The sequence below is a fragment of the Sceloporus occidentalis genome, unplaced genomic scaffold, assembly GCF_023333645.1.
Source record: "Sceloporus occidentalis isolate IW3139 unplaced genomic scaffold, rSceOcc1.0.p SCAF_137, whole genome shotgun sequence".
NCBI classification, from domain to species: Eukaryota; Metazoa; Chordata; class Lepidosauria; order Squamata; family Phrynosomatidae; genus Sceloporus; species Sceloporus occidentalis.
The window spans coordinates 2,514,813-2,538,262 of record NW_028317117.1 but is presented as its reverse complement, the minus strand read 5'-3'; the positions used below and the strand labels follow the sequence as shown (position 1 = coordinate 2,538,262).

General features: G+C 47.3%; 1 pseudogene; it reads left to right on the top strand.

The window, feature by feature from the left end:
• Positions 1-23,450, top strand: part of LOC149281240 (arf-GAP with Rho-GAP domain, ANK repeat and PH domain-containing protein 1-like) — a 54,938-nt pseudogene that overhangs the window by 3,518 nt on the left and 27,970 nt on the right.

Genomic DNA, 23,450 nt, shown 5'->3' with positions numbered 1-23,450 from the left:
TGAGGGGGAAGGCAGTTGGTGTTGCTCAGAGCTCATACGAGCACTTCCTGTGGAATCTCTGAGCACAAACAACGTATAAGAAATAAATGACAATTGCTTTCCATTCTGAGCTGAAAGTCACTGTTTCGCTTTCCCAAGTAATAGAAACTTGTTATCTTGGCTTCAGTTTCTGTCCACAGATGACTCGTAGCAGAGTACCGTTTGGAGTCTCTTAGAAATATCCTTGTTTTTTAAAGAAAAGCACATTTTGTCCTTTAAAATCAGAAATCCAGCACAGACGGGGTTAATGTTGTAAATGACTATTGTAGCTGGGAACGGCTGATTTTCAATTGAATCTCTTCATCAATCCTGTTTTCCAATGACCCTTTATCACTCCCATCACTCCTGTGTTCCAATGACCCTTTATCACTCCCATCACTCCTGTGTTTCAATGACCCTTTATCACTCCCATCACTCCTGTGTTCCAATGACCCTTTATCACTCCTGTGTTCCAATGACCCTTTATCACTCCCATCACTCCTGTGTTCCAATGGCCATTTATCACTCCCATCACTCCTGTGTTCCAATGACCCTTTATCACTCCCATCACACCTGTGTTCCAATGGCCCTTTATAACTCCCATCACGCCTGTGTTCCAATGGCCCTTTATCACTCCCATCACTCCTGTGTTCCAATGGCCCTTTATCACTCCCATCACTCCTGTGTTCCAATGGCCCTTTATCACTCCCATCACTCCTGTGTTCCAATGGCACGTTGTGTTCGCTGATCCAATTTTAGATTTAAAAGGATAATTGATGGTTAGAAACCCTTTTTGTAATTATGTTACAGCCAGAAATTCCTTATTTTCCATGAAAACAGCTGAGTGACCCCAAACGCTTATCTAGAGGATACTAACGTTGTATGACTTTTAATCATGTCCCCGTCGAGGAGTGGTATCCTCTGGAGGAAAGGGTTAATTGTCCGATACCCTGTGGTTATGCATTCGTCTTCCTGCGTATCCGGAAGTTGTAAGCAGAAGCTTGTTTAGACGTTTCACGCGTAGCGGCTGGGTGTCCGGAGAGAAGCGACGAGCGGCAGCGGATGGGGTTAAATCGTTGGATAAGCCGTGGATTCCGCGCCGGGTGGACCGGGGGGCTGTCCGGACCCTGCTACCCGCGGGTCGTTCTGACACTCACCGGCTCTGGACACGCACCCTTTAGTAGAGTGTAAACCGGTAAGAGACCTCGCACCCCCGTTGCTCTCAGGTTTTACTGGTCGGTAGAGTCGAGGAAATTCTGCGGTGAGACGTCGGTCAGAGAATATGACTGTAGTGCCGCGTACGTGGGAAATGGAAGCTGCTGGCGGGTCCCGGAACACCGCGGTTCATAGACCTGTATATTTCCAGTCAGAGGGCAGACCGCGACCATATTAACACTTTTATGTCACTATTATTATTATTTTATTTATATACTCATAATTATTATTTTCTTATTTATATACTTATATATTTATAAATATATATATTTATATAGTTATTACTATTTTTTATATATATATTATTACTATTTTATATACACATAATTCTTCGTATTATCTATATACACATTATTATTTATTATTACTACTACTATTTTCTTGTATCTATATACACATTATTATTATTACTATTTTATTTATATACACATTATTATTATTACTATTATTTATATACACTTATTATTATTAATATTTTATTTATATACTCATAATTATTTTCCTTATTTATATACTTATATTTATATAATTATTACTATTATCTTTTATATATATATGCATTCCTATTTTTTTTATATACACAATTCGTATTATTATCTATATACACATTATTATTACTACTACTATTTTCTTGTATCTATATACACATTATTATTATTATTATTACTATTTTATTTATATACACATTATTATTATTATTACTATTTTATTTATATACACATTATTATTATTACCATTACAGTTATTATTTATATTTTATTTCCTTAGCGCTTCTTACAGTCCATGCATTCAGAGAAAATGACGGGTATTTGTCTATAGGTCCCGGGATAATGTCCCGTGGACTTTGACTTCCATGGTGGTTTTAGTCCGACAGCAGCTTTGGGGGGGGGGAAATCAAGGCTTCTTCCTCTCCTGAGGATTGTATGTTTGATTACGTTACAGAAATAACAGAAGCACCGGGCTCCTCCTCCGTACTACTCCCACCGAGAAAAATACCTATAGGGGCAAATACCTTTTAACGTAATATTGTATATGGCGCCAACATATTCTGCAGCACCCTACAGTGAGAGGACGCATACAACTAACATATTAAAAGTAAGATGGAATGATGAGCCCTTCTCTCTGGCCCTTCCCAACTAAAACATAGATCTGAAACGGAGATCTGAAATCTTTGTCAGAGACAGAGATAAAATAAGTAAAGGCTGAGAGCTCAGTATGTCCGGCTTGGAGGAGAGAAGAGAGAGAGGCGATGGGAGAGAGACATTTACATTACGTTTATTCATATAGCGCCAACAGATTCCGTAGCGCTTTACAATCAGAGTCAGTAGGAGACATTTAAATTCACAACCCATATAACAAGCTGGTGCTTAAAGGGATTTAAGTACAGGAGGGACGAGTAGATCAAAAGAGGAGATCTAATGTATGGAAGCATTACTTTACTGAGGGTGGTGGGTAAGTGAAACAGCTTCCCAGCAGAAGTGGTAGAGGGTAATACAGTGAGGGTATTAAACATGCATGGGATAGATGTATGGCTCCTGAAGGACTAGCTGGGGCTGAATGGGTCTGATCTAGATTGTAAGATCATCTGAGCAGGGCCCTCCTCGCCTGTTGTTTCTGTTATGCAATATCCTACTTTTGTCCTGTCTACCCTTTGTACAGCGCCACAGAATATGATGGCGCTATATAAAACAATGGTAATAATCTGCCATCAGATTCTATGCTTCTGTCTCCCCGAGTTACCCGTCCCCCAGGGTAATGACCATCCCTTTTTACGAACGTTAACCCCGGGGGCTCATTCATCCGCCCGGCTTCATGCGAGTACTGAATGATGAATAACAGGCGCTGATATATATTTATTTGTGTTCCGTTTAAGACGCGATGGTGCCTCTTCACCTTCCCTGAATGTTGCCGATCTGTTACGCAACAAGTTCCTTCCTCTTCCAGCAGATCTTCTGTTTTCATCTTAAAAACGGAAAGTCGAGATATCTCTCTCTCTCTCTTTCCCCTTTCCTCTCTCTCACTCTTTTCTTGCTCTCATCTCTCGCTCTCTCTTTTGCCAGGAACCCTTAATTGCCGTGTGACACCAATGCAGGGACAGGTTGTTGCCATATAAGCTAAAAAAAAGTTTGTGTTTATATGTGATTAACCCTCCGAGGGAAACAAATAGAACGACAGTGACGCTTTATTAGCGTGGCTTTCTAGAGAGCAATGTTTTGTCTCAGTGGGACAGCACCTTTAGTTAATATAAAAATAGCTTCTCGTTCAGGTTTTTCCGTCCCTTAAAACGGAGCGCAGTTTATTGCTGTTCCCGAAATTCCCGTCAGCACCCAGATGGATTAATTATTAACCCTTAGTAAACATCATATTGTGCCTTCTGTTTCCTGTGTAGATCTCCTCCGACTTTAGAGGAACCAAAAGCGCCCGAAGATCACCAGAACGTATTCCTTTCAGCTGCGATTGTCCCCAAACCCCTGCCACGGCTGCCTCCACGAGACCTATCTACTAAACAGAGCGCCTCGACGCCCAGAGAAGGTGAGTACTGCCCATCGAAGAGGCTTTATATCGGTATCCGAGGTGGGGATTATTGTTTCTGGGCCGTGTTTGGCACCCGTGACTAGTTTGGCCAGGGTTTCCTCGCGAGTGTGCTTGAAGAACTCTTACTTTCCTTGGGCCAGCATTCTTTAAGCAGGCGCCCTTTAATACAGGGCCGGTCTGCGTGGGGCGGGGTAAAGTTTCACAATAGTAGCTTATATAGAATGTGGGGTTGGCACAGGGCAACTTGGCTGTACTTGCTCCCCGGCTGAAAAGATGTCAGCCCTTCCCTTCTCTCTAATCCCTGCGGATACATAAAGCTCTTTAGATCCGCTGGGGAGTGCCGGTGGCCCTTTTAAAAGATAATGGGGTCCCCGCACACCCGCAGCAGATGTTCCGATCCAGAAAGACCATGTTCCAAGTAACCATAGCTCCGCGCTGAATGTGTGCTGAATACTCGCATCATGAGTGGGTAGGCTGCAGAGAATATGGTCCCACAGTTCATCTTGCAGTGTCCATTCACCCCACACTGTGAGTAAAACGCACCGGGATCACAGGGAGTCCAATGCAAGCTGCTTTCAAAACCTCCTTAATTTTGGGGAGCGTTCAGCGAAGGGGCTGAAGTAGGAAGTACTTGAGCCCCTTTGGTCGATTTCCCCCCCCCCCCCCCCGCAATATCAATTGGGACTCGACCTGGAGAAGCTCACCGATGAGCCGGGATTCACGGATGCTTTCTCCCCTCCTCTGATCCCTCGCCGCCGGAAACCATAACAACTTTTTTCTACTTTGTCTCCTAGCGCCTCCGGGTCTTCAGACAGCAGAAGTCATGGAGCCCAACTTAGGGATCATCTACGAACAGACTGGAGAGGTTAGTTCAGAAGAGGATTCTGGGTAGATGAATGCACAATATGGCTTTATGCAGCTATATAAAGATACAAATATAGGGGAGCGCACAACCTAAAAAGCATATAAAATTCACATTCCCAGGTTGCTGCTAGAACAATAATGACTGTATAGTGTGACGTAATCCCCAATATTTAGGTATTTTATGAACAGTATTCACTGGGCATGCGCTGAATTCTCACTTTGTTTCATAGATCTATGTAGCTTAACTACAGGGGTTTTAATTCCTGCCCCCAAAGGGCAGAAATGTTTATGGTCCGGCTACAGTTTGTGCATTTAAAAAAAAAAAAAATTGGACATTTTTCAACATTAAACTCAACGTCCTCCTTGCAGATTGATGGGGTTATCCTCACCGGTTTCCGGAAAACCAAACTTAACAGCTTGATGAGCTATGACGATATGATAGAGAACGGGTCGGATGAATATGAAGACGTCGGCCATGTGTAAGTCATCTCCTTAAGGGGGAACGTCCACTCATTTTTATTCCTGCATCATACATACTGCTTTGTTTTCTGTTTTAAAACAATCATGGTGTTCACATAATGTTTATCTCAACCTCGGCTGCAAGCGCCCAGAAAAACCATCTGACTAATGAAAGTATGGAGGAACGGACTTCATTAGCATTGCCATAAAGCGTCAGCTTAGTGTGGTGATTAAGCCGGGAAATATCACATGACTGACAACAACGGCAAAACAAGAGAAAACCAGATTTTTGTCAATGCTGATCGACATATATACAGATCTGGGGAGTAATTAATATATATAGATCTGGGGAGTAATTAATATATACATTGCCGGGGGGGTTGTTGCTGTCTACAGCGCTGCAGATAAAGAGAGTTTATTGGAACTTTTCCCCCCTCTAGTTTCTGACAAAGTAAAACATTAGTCAAGACAACCTTTCAGGACCTCAGAGGTCTCCCGTTCAGAGTGCAAAATAAAAGGCATCTGCTTTAAAAAGCATTCCATATGGATAAAGGAGGCGTCTAACGAGAATTACCAGGATCTTGTTTGTTGGTAATTATTAATATATTCGTTATGTGACGAAAGCGGTTTGTGAAATGTTCCAAAACAAACTGTCCACTAGAGGGCAGCAAAGAAATAGAAACAGTAGTTAGTAGTAGTAAAAGTAGTAGTTACTAGTAATAGTAGTAGTTAGTAGTGGTAGTTAGTAGTTAAGTAGTAGTTCCTACAAGGTCGAGAGAGGGGAGAATGATAAAAGGAACACACCAGGCATCATTTAAACTTTCATGTTGTCCATTTTGGGAATGCATGAAAGCGTTCTGCTGAATCCCCCCCATCACATGCGTGTGCATTCACAAGGAGGGCATCACAAAAAGGGGCTGCGCAGCTATTGTATGCATTAAAGCTCATGGAATGGCTGGGCTGGGGGTCATTCTGGTTATTGGTGTGGGAGAGACGCGCCGTTTGGTAGATCGCTGCCCCCTCCGTCACCCTGGGAAGGCTTTGTCTGCAGACATTCCTCAGGGACACAAAGGAGGGACTTCTTTAACCGGCTCCCTCCGTGCAAACCTCACGAGAGCCACCGTCCTGCCGGATTCACGAGACGCGCAGACCGTGAGAGAGCGGGGAGAGGCTGTGTCTGCGGGTTACACGGAGTCTGACAATGTATACTATTCGCAAGTATTAAGATTTTTAGTATAAAAGTGATGTTAGGGGAAAAAATGCAGCTCCTTGTTCCTGTGTACCGAGACGGTGGCAGATAAGTGGAACTGGCTCCCGGCAGAAGTGGTAGAGGGTAATACAGTGAGGGTATTAAACACGCATGGGATAGGCATACGGCTCCTGAATCTAAGACGAGACCGACGACTGATTAAGGTTTGAGTCTTTACAGCGGGAGAAACGGCGACTACACGGGGGGGGGGGGGCATGAGACGCTACCCCCTCCCAAACTATGCCTAAACCCACACACACACACACACACACACACACACGCATGTAGACACACACACACGCATGTAGACACACACACAGGCATGTAGACACACACACAGGCATGTAGACACACACACAGGCATGTAGACACACACACAGGCATGTAGACACACACAGGCATGTAGACACACACAGGCATGTAGACACACATGCTAACATACCCAGACTCTGGACTTAACTCTTTATCGTTACTTGTGAAGCATACTGTCAGCTTTCTCGTTGCCCCCCCCCATACTTGCCTCCCCTGTCAAAATGGGTCCCACCGTGGCCCGTGTAACGCCCGGCTCTGTGCCCACGGGCAGACCTGGAATATGTGTAATGTAATGCTTTGGGGGGGGGGTTGTAGTCCACAGCTGTTAAACTGTGAAAAGCAATTCGGACAAGACTGTTAGACAAATGCCAGGACACTCCGTATCTGTGGTGAATCCCAGGGTATCTGCAGAACGGGAACCTGAAACATTAACCCCTTACAGCCCTACCGCGTCAGTGTTACATTCCCGCGCGGCATGCAAAGGGTTAATATCTCCACAGTACAGTTAGCGCGGAAGCTGCCGGTGGAACTGGCCGGACTGGTTTCCAGTTAGCGTTGTCTGGGGAGGACGTACCGGGCGAGAGTCTGAGTGCTGCGCGTTTACTGGGCCCGAGCTGACGTTCTATTTCATTTGAGGCTCTTGCGGGTTCTTTGACGGCGAGGATGATGGGAGTTGCGTTCCAGTCAGGCGTTTGCTGGCTCTGGGAGATCCTCTGAATTCTGTCAATGTTGCTTTGGCCGGGAATGCGCGGATACAGAGGGTGGAAGACAAAAAGCAGATCTTCTCTACAGAAAGAGTAGTAGGTATATGGAATAGATTTCCAGCGGAGGTAGTACAGGACGGTAAAGGGAGTTAAGCTTGGGATGTGCATAAACGTTCGCAACCAGCTAATATGTAGAAGTTGATGAGATCGAAGGCTTCAAGCAAAGGTTTTTATGCGGCCTAATCTCAGCAGGTAATCCCTCCGTGTGTCCCGGCCGGGATATCTTTAACCCTTTGAGGCCCAGAGGGGAGGGCATCGTGTTCATCGTAAACATTAGACCAGCAGTGTTGTTCCTCTGTCGGCTCACAGCTGGTTGACGGCGTAATTATCAGGTGATGGCAGAAATAACCCTGCGATTCTTTCCCCCCCCCCCCTCCTAAGGGATCCGGTTACATGGAAGAGACTCTTAAAGGAAAGTAACCCCTTCATGGCCAGAAGACTCTCTTACTTAATTTACTTTATTTTGCACCACATTTCATTATACCCCCGCCAGAAAACATAATAACTAATATTACATACTGCAGGGCTATTACTGTATACAGAGCTGGGGGGGGTTATATTACTGTATACAGCGCTGGGGGGTTATATTACTGTATACAGCGCTGGGGGGTTATATTACTGTATACAGCGCTGGGGGGTTATATTACTGTATACAGCGCTGGGGGGTTATATTACTGTATACAGCGCTGGGGGGTTATATTACTGCATACAGCGCTGGGGGTTATATTACTGCGTACAGCGCTGGGGGGTTATATTACTGTGTACGGCGCTGGGGGGTTATATTACTGTGTACGGCGCTGGGGGGTTATATTACTGTATACGGCGCTGGGGGGTTATATTACTGTATACGGCGCTGGGGGGGTTATATTACTGTATACGGCGCTGGGGGGTTATATTACTGTATACAGCGCTGGGGGGTTATATTACTGTATACAGCGCTGGGGGGTTATATTACTGTATACAGCACTGGGGGGTTATATTACTGTATACAGCGCTGGGGGGTTATATTACTGTATACAGAGCTGGGGGTTATATTACTGTATACAGCGCTGGGGGGGGGCTATATAACCTTCATGGCACTTGGTAATACTAGGAATAATGTTTCGGATGCTGTGTTTAGTTAAATTCAGCAGAGCGGGTGGAACAGCATCTTTAACCTCCATGCTAAGAAGGCCTCAGATCCTCTGTCCGTATGCTGGGCCGGTCGGTTACCCCGCTGTCACGCGCCGTTATGTATCACGCTTCTCACGCTCTTCCTCTCCTCTGTTCTTTAGCAGGATGCAGAGTGATGGCGATCTCAGCACCTGGAGATCCAGCAGCTCTCTCTCCTCGGGGATCTCCAGCTCTCACAGCGGGAACATGGATGACACGGAGTTTTCTTCTAACACGCCGGTCGTCAAAGCTGGGTGGCTGGACAAGAACCCCCCGCAAGGGTGAGTGCGTCTGTCAGAAGCCCTCAAGTAAGCTTCAGGGATGGCTGCATGTCGGCCGGTCCTATGAGTGTCAAGCCAGTTGCCGGTTGGATACTCTGACCGGCTACACGGGGAGCAGAACTGTGCCTGGAGAAGTCTGCTCTCCCCTCTCACAGTGGAAGCCGGCATAGCTGGCTCCACGCCGACAAACACAATGTAACGCCGGCAGCCTCCCCTCTCCGGCGGGTGAGATATAATGTAGCGGATACATTGTAACTGAGCGCCGACCTCTGCCTTCCCAACCTGTGTGCATGCACGCTATGCACTGTATGTTAACCTCTGATGCCAAGGTGCCGATGTGCGGTTAACCCCTTCTGTGCTAGTGTGCAAAACTTTCATGTGTTCGTCATTAACTTTTTCAATGCCGTAAAGAATTATTTCTGGGAAAGAAGTGAAGTGTTCAGCAGTATTTAGAAAGAGACCCTTCCGTTTCAACAAGAGACCTCTGAGGCCTGAAAGCTTATATGTCGGCCCAATAAAAAGTATAAACTTCCACTAAAGGCTCCGTCCTTCCCTCTGAATTATAGATAAATACATTTCAACATTTCCTGTAAAACTTTATGAAATCCCTTCTTCCTTTTCTCATATTGTAGTTTGAATTAAAAAACCCAAAAATCTGAAACTTTTACTTTTTTTTTTTTTTTTTTACAGTTCTGCTAAGTTCAATAAATCAATATCACAAAATTCAGGTATATTTATTGGTGACAGATTTTAACATTCTGTGGCCGTTACGTTTCGTTTCTTTTATTTTTTACATCGATTTTGCAGTAAAACTTGAAGCGTGGTCTCATCACCATAGCAACCAATCAGCGTGATCTCCCCGTTGTTTGCGCTCTCTCCCCGCTCCGGCGCTCTTTGTTTCTCTTTAGGTCCAGCCTGTCTCCCCCGCTGACTTTACGCTCTCTCCGGCGCTTCCGGCGTCCATCTGCTTCTCGTCTAGCGCCGTACCTCCCTTTTTTTTTGGTTTGGATATGAGATTCCTCATTACATTTGGGGATTTCTGCATAAAAATACCACACCCAGCATCCTCAACCGAGTGTGGGACGGAGCAGCTGACTTTCCACTGACGCCGTCCAAAAAGCAGGTTTGTTTTCTAGTGTCGGGTACATACCTTCTTTCCGCGCAGAACGCCTGAACGGGACTTGACGTTCACCTTCTTCATCGGGGTTGGTGTAGCTAGTGGGGTTTTAAGGTTGGCGTAATGGGCGTCTCCCGAGGCTGGCGTACGCGTTCTATACTGTCTACATACTTGGTAACCCTTGGTGGTTGGCGTGCGGAACGTTCTCGGGTTGACTTTTATGCCAGACCAGAGACCTTTGAAAGTAGACGTGTTAGATTTGCGAGGTTTGGCACAGTTAGTCACTGTCGGGGTTGACATGGCGGGTGCCCGCTCATGCCGGGTATACATGCTCTCTCTCGGGGGTGGCTCCTGTCTGGCTTGGATCATGGTCACCGTTCCTGATATATCTTGGGTTGGCTTCTCGCAGCGGTGGAACTCCTGGAAACCCTTTGGGTTCCACCTCCATTCTTGTTTTTACCCAAATGTGACGAGCTCTAAAGAATGACCGCGTTATCACCATGCCAAGTACCGGGTGCAGCCCGCTTGTGCCCGTCTCGCCAAGGGCGAATGAGCAAGCCCACAAGCTACGTCCGCCATGAGGATCTAATACTGAGTCGCAGGGAGCTGGAGCTGGCTGACCCACCCTGCTGTATCCGAGGCACCTGTACTGGAACGTGGCCACCGATGGGTTAATTACAAGCTTTAGAGAACCGCGTTAATATTTCACACCAACAGTGGCTTCCTTTTACAGAGAGTGGAACTTGGCAGCCCGATCCCTTTCTATCGGTCACCTCCTGCTGCGAAAAAACCCAAACATATTTTTTGGAAGATAAGGTGGTTTTTGCAGATTTTATATTTGAAACAGAAGATGGGGGGGCTGTTTTCCTTCTCCCGGAGCGCTGGCCGAGTGTCAGCTCCTGCAGCTGCTGTACGGTGAGGTAGACGTTGAGTCCAGGTTCCTGCGGGAGCGTCACGGAGGGTTCTCTGCGTTCCGTGGCCGACATTCCAGCGGAGAACCCTTCCGATCCGCCTTCTGCTTGTCTAACGGGGATATGTGTGTCGAGTAGGAAGCATAATATGCTCCATATGTCTTGCCTGGATCCATCCTGTGTTCCATCAATTAGATTTGTATCCATACAGCTCTAGCCTGTGGGCCTTGATTTCCAGCTGGCCACCAGCTCTCTCTCTCACAGCTTCGGTGGGAACATGTACGAGAACGAGGTTTCTCCTAACAGCTGGACCAGAACCCCCCCCCAACAGCGAGAACATCATACCAAGGCCCTCCTAGTAAGGTTCAGGTACATATTTGTACAGGCGACAACTATCGAGGTTGATTTTTTTACACCTCCGGATGTCTCAACCCATATAAATTTAAACGGCATCCTTATAGAATGTTCCAGGTTCTCTGCAAAGGGCTCTCCGTAGGTCACCCTCCAGATGCCAACCACTTGACCGCGTTTTTCACCGTGTAAGAGGAGCCATCGTTGACAATTTAATTGGCGTGGCCATTGGCGTGAGATTTCCACATCTACATCTCTGGAGGTATCTCATACTCTGCGCTCGGCACGTCCCCAGTCCATTGTTGGTTCCTGAGTGACCAGCCTTGGAGGTATTACAGAATACATCCCTGCCCTGGATGTTACCCTCGGCTGCTCGGTCTTCCCGGACGTCTCGTCTGTTCACCCATCTTTGGATGTTCCTTCCCACCGATAAAATATCATGTTCTATTACATCTACTAACACTACGATACCGATGTGCTCCGGAACACTCGCATTTGTTGCGTTACTTTGTATCGTGGAATATCGGCATTATTTATTGGAACGCGATAGTTGTTGCGGAAGAAGACGATCTGGAAATTATGTTTCTGGAGAGAACACGGGGAATGATATTTAAGTTAAAGGACGTTATGAGGTTCTAACGTTAGATGTTCCGTCCGTAGCGTATGAGCTCCAGATACGTGGATGTTTGGTGTAACGGCTGTGCGGATGGCGCTGGGTCTCCCCGGAGATCGGAATAAAGCAGCGGAAGCCTCAGACGAGTTACAGATGTAATTCAATACCTTCCTTTTCAGTTTTGTTAACAATGTTTCTGCTGTACATACAAGTTCTGGGTGTTGGCGGCAAAGACTCCTGTGAGCTGCGTTGAGATAATTTGCCCCCCTTTGATATCTTCCGTAACGTTTTGTGCATTTCCGGAATGATTGTCATGTGTTTGTAATTTGACTTAATACGTTTCTGTCTTACGCGGATCATTATATCGGCCTGAAACAATTTACAATCGCGAAGTGTTATCAGTAGCACAGAATCTTGTCACCGATTGGCTGTGCGGTTCAGCTCTGAATACTGATTGGTCCCAGAAACTAAACTGACGATTAATGAGGTTCCATCGCTAAATCAGGAGATGAATTGAATTACTTATGGAGGAGCTATGGAGTAGATTCACGATGGTGTAACTTAATGGTTAATGTGCCACAAGGGGATAGGCCTCTCCACTATCCAATCAGGGCCCCCAAATGACGCGGCTTAACCCTAGGTACTTGAATAATCTGCGGATATGGCAAAGCCAATGAGGATCCCTTTGGTTGTATAACTTCTGTATGTGATAATAAATGGACAGCGATGAGGTCAGAGTTACTCTGTAGTAAGCGCTCCTTCGTCTTGTACCGCGCTCCCCTATAGGAGGCTTTTCTGTGCTTCTCTCGTATCGTTCAGAGTTTTCATCGGAATCTTTCTCATGCTTCTGTCTTCTCTCCTGAAGGTCGTACATTTTCCAGAAGCGATGGGTGAAGCTGGATGTGGACTACCTGCGGTATTATGACACCGACAAGGTATTTCTTGTCTCTCCCGTTTACGTTTTTGTTCAGTTTGGTGGAAAATTGCTAAGGGGGCGAATCTACTTAACTAAGGTTAGCAGGGACTCCGTAATCCTGGGCTGCAATCAAATAGAATAGTCCGCCTGTGAAGACTCGGACGTTAATCAGTGCTTGGTCTTGTCTTAGAATCAGGATTGCGTTATGCCTATCCCAGTCCCACGCATGTTTAAATTCACTTACTGTATTATCCTCTGCCACTTCTGATGGGAGGCTGTTCCACTTATCTACCTTTCCACCTGTAAAAAAGTGGCCTTTAGGGGGATCTAATGCGTGACCGTGGGGTTATTGGCACCGTTTGTTTTTTTTTGTCTCATATTTGGAACGATTAATATAATTGTAAAGTTGAGCCGAACGCCCGCATTGCCGTGATTCCAAGCCATCTAAACGCCTTGGCATCTCGACTTTCCGTAATATTTTTAGGCCGTCTCTTCTCTTCCCAGGACATGTATTCGAAAAGGTTCATCAAGACCAGCTCCATATCCCAAGTCACATCTGGGAAAGATCAGAAGTTTGAGGTCTCGACGTCCAACCGGAACTTTGTCTTCCGGGCAGAGAGTGACGGTAAATTTCTGATCTCTTCTGTAATGAAACGCTGCGGGGCTGATGTGGTTTCTGTGCGTACTTTATATGCTCTTTCATCTGTCTACCCTATTCATTCTTATCGATAGCACCTCGAGCCGCCTTTCTTCCCTTCTCATCAGCATTCCCAAGCCTGTACGGTTTGATATATTCCCATGTTCTATCTCCTCCGCCTTCTGCCTCTCTGCTCATCCCTCTCACCACCATCTAGAACCTCTGTCCTTCTTTCTGCCCTCTGCCGTGATCTATCTTCTTTCTGCCCTCTGCCGTGATCTATCTTCTTTCTGCCCTCTGCCGTGATCTATCTTCTTTCTGCCCTCTGCCGTGATCTTTCTTCTTTCTGCCCTCTGCCGTGATCTTCTTTCTGCCCTCTGCCGTGATCTATCTTCTTTCTGCCCTCTGCCGTGATCTATCTTCTTTCTGCCCTCTGCCGTGATCTTCTTTCTGCCCTCTGCCGTGATCTATCTTCTTTCTGCCCTCTGCCGTGATCTTCTTTCTGCCCTCTGCCGTGATCTATCTTCTTTCTGCCCTCTGCCGTGATCTTCTTTCTGCCCTCTGCCGTGATCTATCTTCTTTCTGCCCTCTGCCGTGATCGATCTTCTTTCTGCCCTCTGCCGTGATCTATCTTCTTTCTGCCCTCTGCCGTGATCTATCTTCTTTCTGCCCTCTGCCGTGATCTATCTTCTTTCTGCCCTCTGCCGTGATCTATCTTCTTTCTGCCCTCTGCCGTGATCTTTCTTCTTTCTGCCCTCTGCCGTGATCTTTCTTCTTTCTGCCCTCTGCCGTGATCTTCTTTCTGCCCTCTGCCGTGATCTTCTTTCTGCCCTCTGCCGTGATCTATCTTCTTTCTGCCCTCTGCCGTGATCTTCTTTCTGCCCTCTGCCGTGATCTATCTTCTTTCTGCCCTCTGCCGTGATCTATCTTCTTTCTGCCCTCTGCCGTGATCTATCTTCTTTCTGCCCTCTGTCGTGATCTTCTTTCTGCCCTCTGCCGTGATCTATCTTCTTTCTGCCCTCTGCCGTGATCTTCTTTCTGCCCTCTGCCGTGATCTATCTTCTTTCTGCCCTCTGCCGTGATCTTCTTTCTGCCCTCTGCCGTGATCGATCTTCTTTCTGCCCTCTGCCGTGATCGATCTTCTTTCTGCCCTCTGCCGTGATCTTTCTTCTTTCTGCCCTCTGCCGTGATCTTCTTTCTGCCCTCTGCCATGATCTATCTTCTTTCTGCCCTCTGCCGTGATCTTCTTTCTGCCCTCTGCCGTGATCTATCTTCTTTCTCTGCCATGAAGGAGTCTTGTTCGCCATCTTGGTGTCGACATGGAGTTGAAGTAGGCAGATTGTCCATCCAACGAGCCCAGTTTTTAGCGACATGGGTCAGATGCTTCAACTTTAATAACATGTTAGCCATGTTCCCTGTTTGCCCCATAAGTATGTTTACCGGCCATAGATAGGAGACTTCAGGAGGAGTCACAACAGGTGTTGGGAGACCTTTATTTTTAACCTGGGATTAGTAGACACTTTTATTAGGTTATGGGCTGAGTCCGGCTCCTGTTACTGTTGGGTTTTGTGCTGAGGACTTCATTCCAGGAATAATGACTCAACGTGCTACAGTTCTGGATAACTGAGAGGTTCCTTGGCCCCTGGTGTAAAATGTACATGTACCACTCTCATTACTCTCAGCTAAAGGACCAGGTCTAGCTAAAGGTCTGTCTAACTGGGGCTTAGTACTTGGTAACGTTGGTGAGAAGGTTCAGGAGCTGCTCTGGAGAGGTATAAATAAAAGTGCCACACAATGTCTATGTATCCATTTCTTGATACTTTTGCATATATTTACAATAAATTTGAGTCCGTTATAAATGTAAATAAACGCCGGTGTCTGCCGTAAAGGAACATTTTTTATACAGTGCTAGGGGTCGGTCTGGTTACATGATGCCTTTGACGATGTCTCTTGACCTGCAGCCGATCGGAACGACTGGGTGAAAGCTTTCGAGCAGGTCCTCGGTGAAAGGAGGAAGCGCTTCTCAACCATCAATCAGATGTCCGGAGGGCCGGAGAACGTGGACAAGATTGGCTTCCTGGAAATGAGAGGCTGTAAACCCAAGCTGTTTGTTGTGGTGGCTTCGGATAAGGTTTACCTGTATAAGAATTATGAGGTACGTGGGCCACTGCGGGCTCGGTCCGTTGGCCCGGTTGGCCGAAGCCGAGCTAGAACCGACAATAAGAGAACCCAACTTCTTACCAGACTGTGCTCACATTGTGTCTACTCCGGACCTGACACCACTTCTCCCTGCTTTACCAGCTCTGTACGACTCTTACGATTGAACATAGACTTTGACAGCAGATCGGCCCCATTCGGCCCCTGTCCAGTCGCCCGTTTCTCCTGCTGTAAAGACTCAAACCTTAATCAGTCGTTGGTCTCGTCTTAGATTCATGAGCCATGTGTCTATCCCATGCATGTTTACATCCCCTTGCTGTATTACCCTCTACCACCTCTGCTGGGAGGCTGCTCCACTTATCTACCACCCACTCAGTAAAGTAAAGCATTTACATTCCTTTTAAGCCTCTGACCCTTCTGGGTACCTTAGATATTAAATAGCCGTATGGGCTCATTACTGTGATATATATATAGTGAATATGATGGCGCTATATAAATGATTCTGTGTTTCTGCATGTAAGGCCTCATGTTTTGTGCCTTTAATTGGATTAAAAGTAAGGAGAGAGATCGCAGGGCTGTTAGAAACTTGTCTCTGTGCGTAACAGGACTACATGTCTGGAGTCGGGGTAACGTCCATCGATATGAACCTCGGGAACGTGAAGGACTGTGACAAGAAAAGCTTCGACCTCACAACGCCCTACAGGACCTTCAGGTGAGGTCTTTCAGCCAACATTGCAGGTGATTTCAGCTTCTTCTTACGGCTCTGAAATAACCTCGTGTACATTGCTTTCTGGCAACGTAAAGTGAGTCCAAGATAAGTCCTTTCATCATCGATTAACCCTTCGCCCCGCTGCGGAAAGATAACGACCCTTAAGTATAACGGACAAGAAAGAGATTATTATACATGGAGTTCCAAATAATATTTTACTCTTAAAAAGTTTAATTGCGCAAAAGCAACATTTCCATGGAAACAACCTATTATTGCCTGCTTTTGTGTCACATGACCATTAAGCGTTTCCATCCAAAAACCGATGAGAGGCGACATTTTACGTGATTAGAGAATTAGTTGTGAGCAGGGTTTGGGAATGAGACGGTACTCGGAGTGATGACGCTAGCTCTGCATTTTGTTACGTTCGGCAGAGTAAGTGGAACAGCAGCTTAAAGTTTATAGAAGTTAAAGACAGCCAAGTGCATTTGTTGTATTTTGGGGTGACGTGGATCTGAATTCCCTCGCGGCAGCTTCTCGGCGGAGTCGGAGGCAGAGAAGAGCGACTGGGTGGAGGCGATGCTGCAGTCGGTGGCCGAAGCGCTGTCCAACCTGGAAGTGGCCAAGAAAATCTGGTCGGTGGAAGCGAATCAGAGATGTGCCGACTGCAACGCGCCAAATCCAGACTGGGCGTCCATAAACCTCTGCGTGGTGATCTGCAAAAAGTGTGCAGGTAAAGAATGTATACAGCTATATACAGTAATATAACCCCCCCCCCGGCGCTGTATACTGTAATATAACACCCCCCCCCCGGCGCTGTATACTGTAATATAACACACCCCCCCCCGGCGCTGTATACTGTAATATAACACCCCCCCGGCGCTGTATACAGTAATATAACACCCCCCCGGCGCTGTATACAGTAATATAACCCCCCGCGCTGTATACAGTAATATAACCCCCCGCGCTGTATACAGTAATATAACCCCCCCTGCGCTGTATACAGTAATATAACACCCCCCGGCGCTGTATACAGTAATATAACCCCCCGCGCTGTATACAGTAATATAACCCCCCGCGCTGTATACAGTAATATAACCCCCCGCGCTGTATACAGTAATATAACCCCCCCGCGCTGTATACAGTAATATAATCCCCCCGGCGCTGTATACAGTAATATAACACCCCCCGGCGCTGTATACAGTAATATAACACCCCCTGCGCTGTATACAGTAATATAACACCCCCTGCGCTGTATACAGTAATATAACACCCCCCGGCGCTGTATACAGTAATATAACACCCCCCGGCGCTGTATACAGTAATATAACATCCCCCGGCGCTGTATACAGTAATATAACATCCCCCGGCGCTGTATACAGTAATATAACATCCCCCGGCGCTGTATACAGTAATATAACACCCCCTGCGCTGTATACAGTAATATAACACCCCCCGGCGCTGTATACAGTAATATAACATCCCCCGGCGCTGTATACAGTAATATAACATCCCCCGGCGCTGTATACAGTAATATAACATCCCCCGGCGCTGTATACAGTAATATAATACCCCCCCGGCGCTGTATACAGTAATATAACACCCCCCCGGCGCTGTATACAGTAATATAACACCCCCCGGCGCTGTATACAGTAATATAACACCCCCCGGCGCTGTATACAGTAATATAACCCCCCCTCAGCATTGGCAAAAGCCTGGATTTATTTTGTTCCAATAACTAATAATACAGTAAAACTCCCTTTATCTGCAGGGCTGGAGGCTGCATACTTTAAATTAATATTGTACTTGTAGTTTATATGATATTATATAGCATTTGGATGTAATGGATATACACGCTGCGTCTCCTTTCTTCCTGCACCAGTAGCGTTGGGTACACTAAATAATCATTAATATTCTGCTTTTTTCCATGCGCAGGGGAGCACCGGGGTCTCGGCCCCAGCATTAGCAAAGTACGGAGTCTGAAGATGGACAATAAGGTCTGGACGGACGAACTGATCGAGGTAATGCTCTGCCTGACCCGTTCTTGGACCCGGATCCTGGGTCTGGTGGATTTTATTTTGTCTTCTATCGGCATAATCCTGGCTTTGTCTGTAATCTCGGTTTGTCGTCTCTATTTATTGTTTCTATACACATTATCGGGGGGTTTGGGGCCGTAGAACCCTGCGGTCCCCTCATACCCAGCAAACACTCTGACCTCCTAGAAAAGAGGGGCATCGGGGGAGGGAAGAGGGACTATCTCTCCTACAGGGAGACCCTTGGCAGCTATGGGTTTGTTAGATAGGATGGAGGAACGGGGATTATGAAGCACATCTGGAATGGTTTAGCCAGTTAAAGGATCGCACTTTGTTACTCAGACTGGATTTACTTTGTTTGAATAAGAGCACGAAGCGTGAATACACTGCAGGGGCAGGTCGACTAAACGCCTCTCCCGGTCTCCGCTGACTGCTATTAAACCTATACACACGCACATATATGTCTCTCTGATCGCACCGTTATCAGGCAGTTTACAGGACATGTGACCGGGTATTATTCTAACACCGCACTGGATATTGTACAGCGCTGCGGTATATGATGGCGCTATATAAAACAATGAATAATCATAATATTGCTGCACTGGTCACGGAATAAGTCTTACGGTGTGCAGAAGATTTCAAGATGCGTGTTTTTTATCTGAGGAAGGGGGCTCTGAGGTTTTGAAAGCCTGTGAGTGTGAGTGTGAGTGTTTGTCTGCCAAAAGTATCACCAAATACTCAAGACAAGCAGTATTTCCCTGTAAATTCCTTAAAGGGCGGAATTCCCCCCCCACACCCCTGAAACAAACTGGATACAAAAAAGGGAAATTTTTTTTGTAAGTGTTTCTGTAACTGGCGCAGGACTCCATGCACTCTCCTTTATTGTATTAGTACTACAGAATCTGTCAAATTATTTTTTTCCGCCCCGTTCAATATGCGTTTCATTTTCTTTCTCCTGTGCTCCCGGCTAGCTGTTCCGAAAAATTGGCAACGGCGTCAGCAACCAGTTCTGGGCAGCGAACGTTCCCCCGAGCGAAGCCATCGACTCCCTGAGCGGCACGCAGGACCGGAAGACGTTCATCGTGGCCAAGTACAGGGAAGGCAAATACCGCCGCTATCACCAGCTCTTCGGCAACCAAGCCGAGCTCAACAAGGTAAGGATTTCCCAGCCGGCGCGCCATTAAGCAGATAAGTAAACGTGTGTCCACTCGCACCAAGCGATGAGTATACGGCCGACGTGATCGCACCGCAGACGATCGCACGCACGATGACATCATTAACCCATATCGGTGATGTCACCATGACATCAGGAGGGGTCCTCTCACTACAAGAGGGATCACTGGCTTCTAAAAAGACCCCGACGATGGCGCGCTGTGTTTTTTTTCCTTTTTGTGTTTTTGGTTATTACGGATGGAATGCTGCCTGAGCCCGCTGGGAGTTTCAGTCCACAGCCAGGGGGCTAAAAAGATCGCTGCTGCGGGCACGTGCCGCGGCCGTCGGGAACTGCTGACGGGGCAGGCTCTTTCAGGGTACGTTCAGCAGACTCAGCAGGTTAGACAATGCACTGGGTATTGCGATAGATTGTAAGCTTGCGGGCCGAGCCCTCGTTACCCGATGTATTGGGTCCTCTACGCCGATCAGTCCTGGTTCTGCCAGACCCTTTGAATGTACGGACTGTAATTAGCGCTTCGGACACTGTTGGCGCCATATAAATAAGTGTGTTAAGTGGTTTTATCACCGTAGCAACCAAGTGGAATGTTGCTGCTGATTGAACGATTTTGGCCGTTGCTATAGTGATTAGACCAGTTTTCACACTTTTTTTTTTATTGTGTGAAACCAATGCTTTGGACGCCCAGTTTCCATGAATGTGTAGATTTAATGAATCCAAAATAAAATGTACGCAAAAAAAACTACCCGCTTGAAGCTGGGGTATTAGGCTCATTGTGTGTAATTGTATTTAACCCCTTCCTGGTTGTCCATCAGGGCTCCAACTGAAAGTACCATGCAGGAGGTCACAAGAGGTACAAGCAGGGCCGGCCCGACAATGGAGCCGAGTGGGGCAACCGCTTTTTTTTAAAGCGGAGAAAGGGGCGCCGAGAGTTTTTCGTTTACCAAGCTGTCAGTACCCGCTCGGCGCCCCTCTCTCTATCCTCTGCGGCGAGAGACCGAACAAGGAGACTCGCCGCAGGACTGCTGAAAGGTAAGTACAAGGGGGGGGGGTGTAAGGGTAGATAATGGGGGGGGGGAGAGAAAGGGTAGATAAGGGGGGGGCGGCATTTTTAAATTGCCTTGGGCCCGCCCTGGGTACAAGAACCATTTCATTGAGAATAAAAAGATAGTTATGAAAAAAGGAGACAAAATGAGTGTGTCCGTGCGATAGCGAGAACGATGGAGTCTGAAATCCATAAAGGGTGATGAGGAGGACGACAGTCTAGATATGACATCATACAGCGTTTTACATCAAAGCTCCAGGTGCGTGTTCACGGCGGGGGAAAAAGAAGTTAAAAAAAAAAAAAAAAAAGAGATGGAGAAAATTGGAGGGCCGGGGTGTGGGGGGTCACAATGGGGTATGGAGCGGAAAAATCGCTGACGATTGAGAGAAAGTATAAGGAAAACGAAAATAATCAAAGGACTGGAGGAAAAAGACTGGCTAGTCGGTGGGAATTTGCCTGCCTTGGGTCCCGCTGTCTGCCCCCTTTTGCCTCCGCAGTAATAGAAGCCCCCGCGACAGATACTAGAATCTGAATGCAGACAGAACATCCCTACCGCCCATCACTGCCAGCCACAGTCCATTTACAAATGGGGGGGTGAAGTCCAGCCTTATTTATAGAGGGGCTTCTACCTCCCCCCCGGGGCCAGCCGTGTTTTCGGCATGGAGCGCACAGTCAGCTTTCTCCTTTGTACGGGGGGCTTAAGCTGAAAACAAAAAAGCCACATTTTTATTTCGCCGTTTCCATGGAGAGTCAGCGCTCCGTACGTTCCACAGACAAAAAACACAACGCTGGGGGCTTGCCCGGGGTAATTATCCCTGGGGGGGGATCACAATGCGGCACCCATCCGTCACAAGCAGTTACCCCCAGTATTTCTGGAGTCTCCTCTGTAAATGTTGCCGTGGCGTTGAAGGGGTTAAGTCCGCCGTGCAGTAGGCGGTCGGCTCTCGGTATGACGTTTCCACCTACAGATCTGCTACAGAAGAATACATGTTTTGTTCCATGCGCGGCCTCAGATCTCACTCCAGATATAACTGGAGAACCTGCTGGGGGACATCCGGGCACACGGCGAATAAAGAGTTAATACTGCACGTTTATCATCAAATGTATTCCGTCCACTGACTTCTGCTGGGAGGCTGATCCACTTATTTACCACCTTCTCAGTAAAGTAAAACTTTGTTCCATTCCATCTGAGCCTCTGGCGTTAGATTCCGGTCTCTTGTTGTAACTTTTCTCCTCCTCTGAAATAAATTCCCTCCTGTACTTTATTAAATCCCTTTATGCATTTAAATACCTCTAACCCCCCCACCTCTCTTACCTCCCCCCACCTCGATCTCTCTCTCTTCCTCTCCCTCTCTCTCTCTCTTCCTCTCCCCGTCTGTGTCTCTCTCTCTCTCTCTCCTCGTCTCTCTCTTCCTCCCCCCGTCTGTCTCTCTCTCTCTTCCTCTCCCTGTCTCTCTCTCTTCCTCTCCCCGTCTCTCTCTCTCTTCCTCTCCCCGTCTCTCTCTCTCTTCCTCTCCCCGTCTCTCTCTCTCTTCCTCTCTCTCTCTCTCTCTCTCTCTTCCTCTCCCCGTCTCTCTCTCTCTTCCTCTCCCCGTCTCTCTCTCTCTTCCTCTCCCCGTCTCTCTCTCTCTTCCTCTCCCCGTCTCTCTCTCTCTCTTCCTCTCCCCGTCTCTCTCTCTCTCTTCTCTCTCTCTCTCTCTCTCTCTCTCTCTCTCTCTCTCTTCCTCTCCCCGTCTCTCTCTCTCTTCCTCTCTCTCTCTCTCTCTCTCTCTTCCTCTCCCCGTCTCTCTCTCTCTTCCTCTCCCCGTCTCTCTCTCTCTTCCTCTCCCCGTCTCTCTCTCTCTTCCTCTCCCCGTCTCTCTCTCTCTCTTCCTCTCCCCGTCTCTCTCTCTCTCTTCCTCTCTCTCTCTCTCTCTCTCTCTCTCTCTCTCTCTTCCTCTCCCCGTCTCTCTCTCTCTTCCTCTCTCTCTCTCTCTTTGTTCTCACTCTCGCCTATTGTAAAGCGTTATGGAGTCTGCTCTCTCTGTAATGTAAACGTAATGAAGTGCGGTTGTTTAGAAGATGCCATCGGTTGCTATGGTGATAAGACAGTTATTTCAAAGTTTGCACCAGAATCACGTTTAGCTAACGCCCCCCCCCCGTCACACACAATGAATATTTAAAGGGACAGATGGGGGTAAGCCGCCCCCCCCCCCTCAGACCCTGCCATGCTGGGGTTGTTGTGCTGGAGCCTGTGATCTGCCTCTGGGCGAGGCCGGCTCTGGGAATCCAGATGTGAGCCTCCCTCTGACATCACTCGGGATCCGCTGCAGAGCTCACTCTCCGGCAGACCGGAGCAGCAGCAGCGAGTGTGAGCTCTGCGGGTTCAGGGTCCGCACAACCCGGCGAATTCCCGTAATTAGAGGACATGACCTGAGAGACCCCACAGAGCTGCCCACAGGTACAGTCACACCTTTATACACATAGTGGGTAGTGGATACGTGGGCAGCCCCACGGGGGGGGTTTAGTATGAGCTGCATGTTTCGGGGCAGTTTGTTACGTTGGATTTATTAAGATGTGAAAGGAGTGCATCGCATCGCCGGTAATCTCATAAATCCGCAGGGTCGGAGGCTTAGATGAGATGTAAGGAAGGTTTACTTTACTGAGAAGGTAGTAGATAAGTGGAACAGCCTCCCAGCAGAAGTGGTAGAGGATAATACAGTGAGGGTATTAAACATGCATGGGATAGACATACGGCTCCTGAATCTAAGACGAGACCAACGACTGATTAAGGTCGGAGTCGTTACAGCAGGAAGAACGGGCGACTCGCATCCTCCCACCGGTTGCTGACTCGGGGTGTTTGACGCCAGCGACGTCTCTGGTGGTCGAGGTCGGGATTAGTGTTAGACTTAGGGTTAGTTTGGGTCAGTGTGGGTTGGTTAGGGGCAGTGTGGGTTGGTTAGGGTCA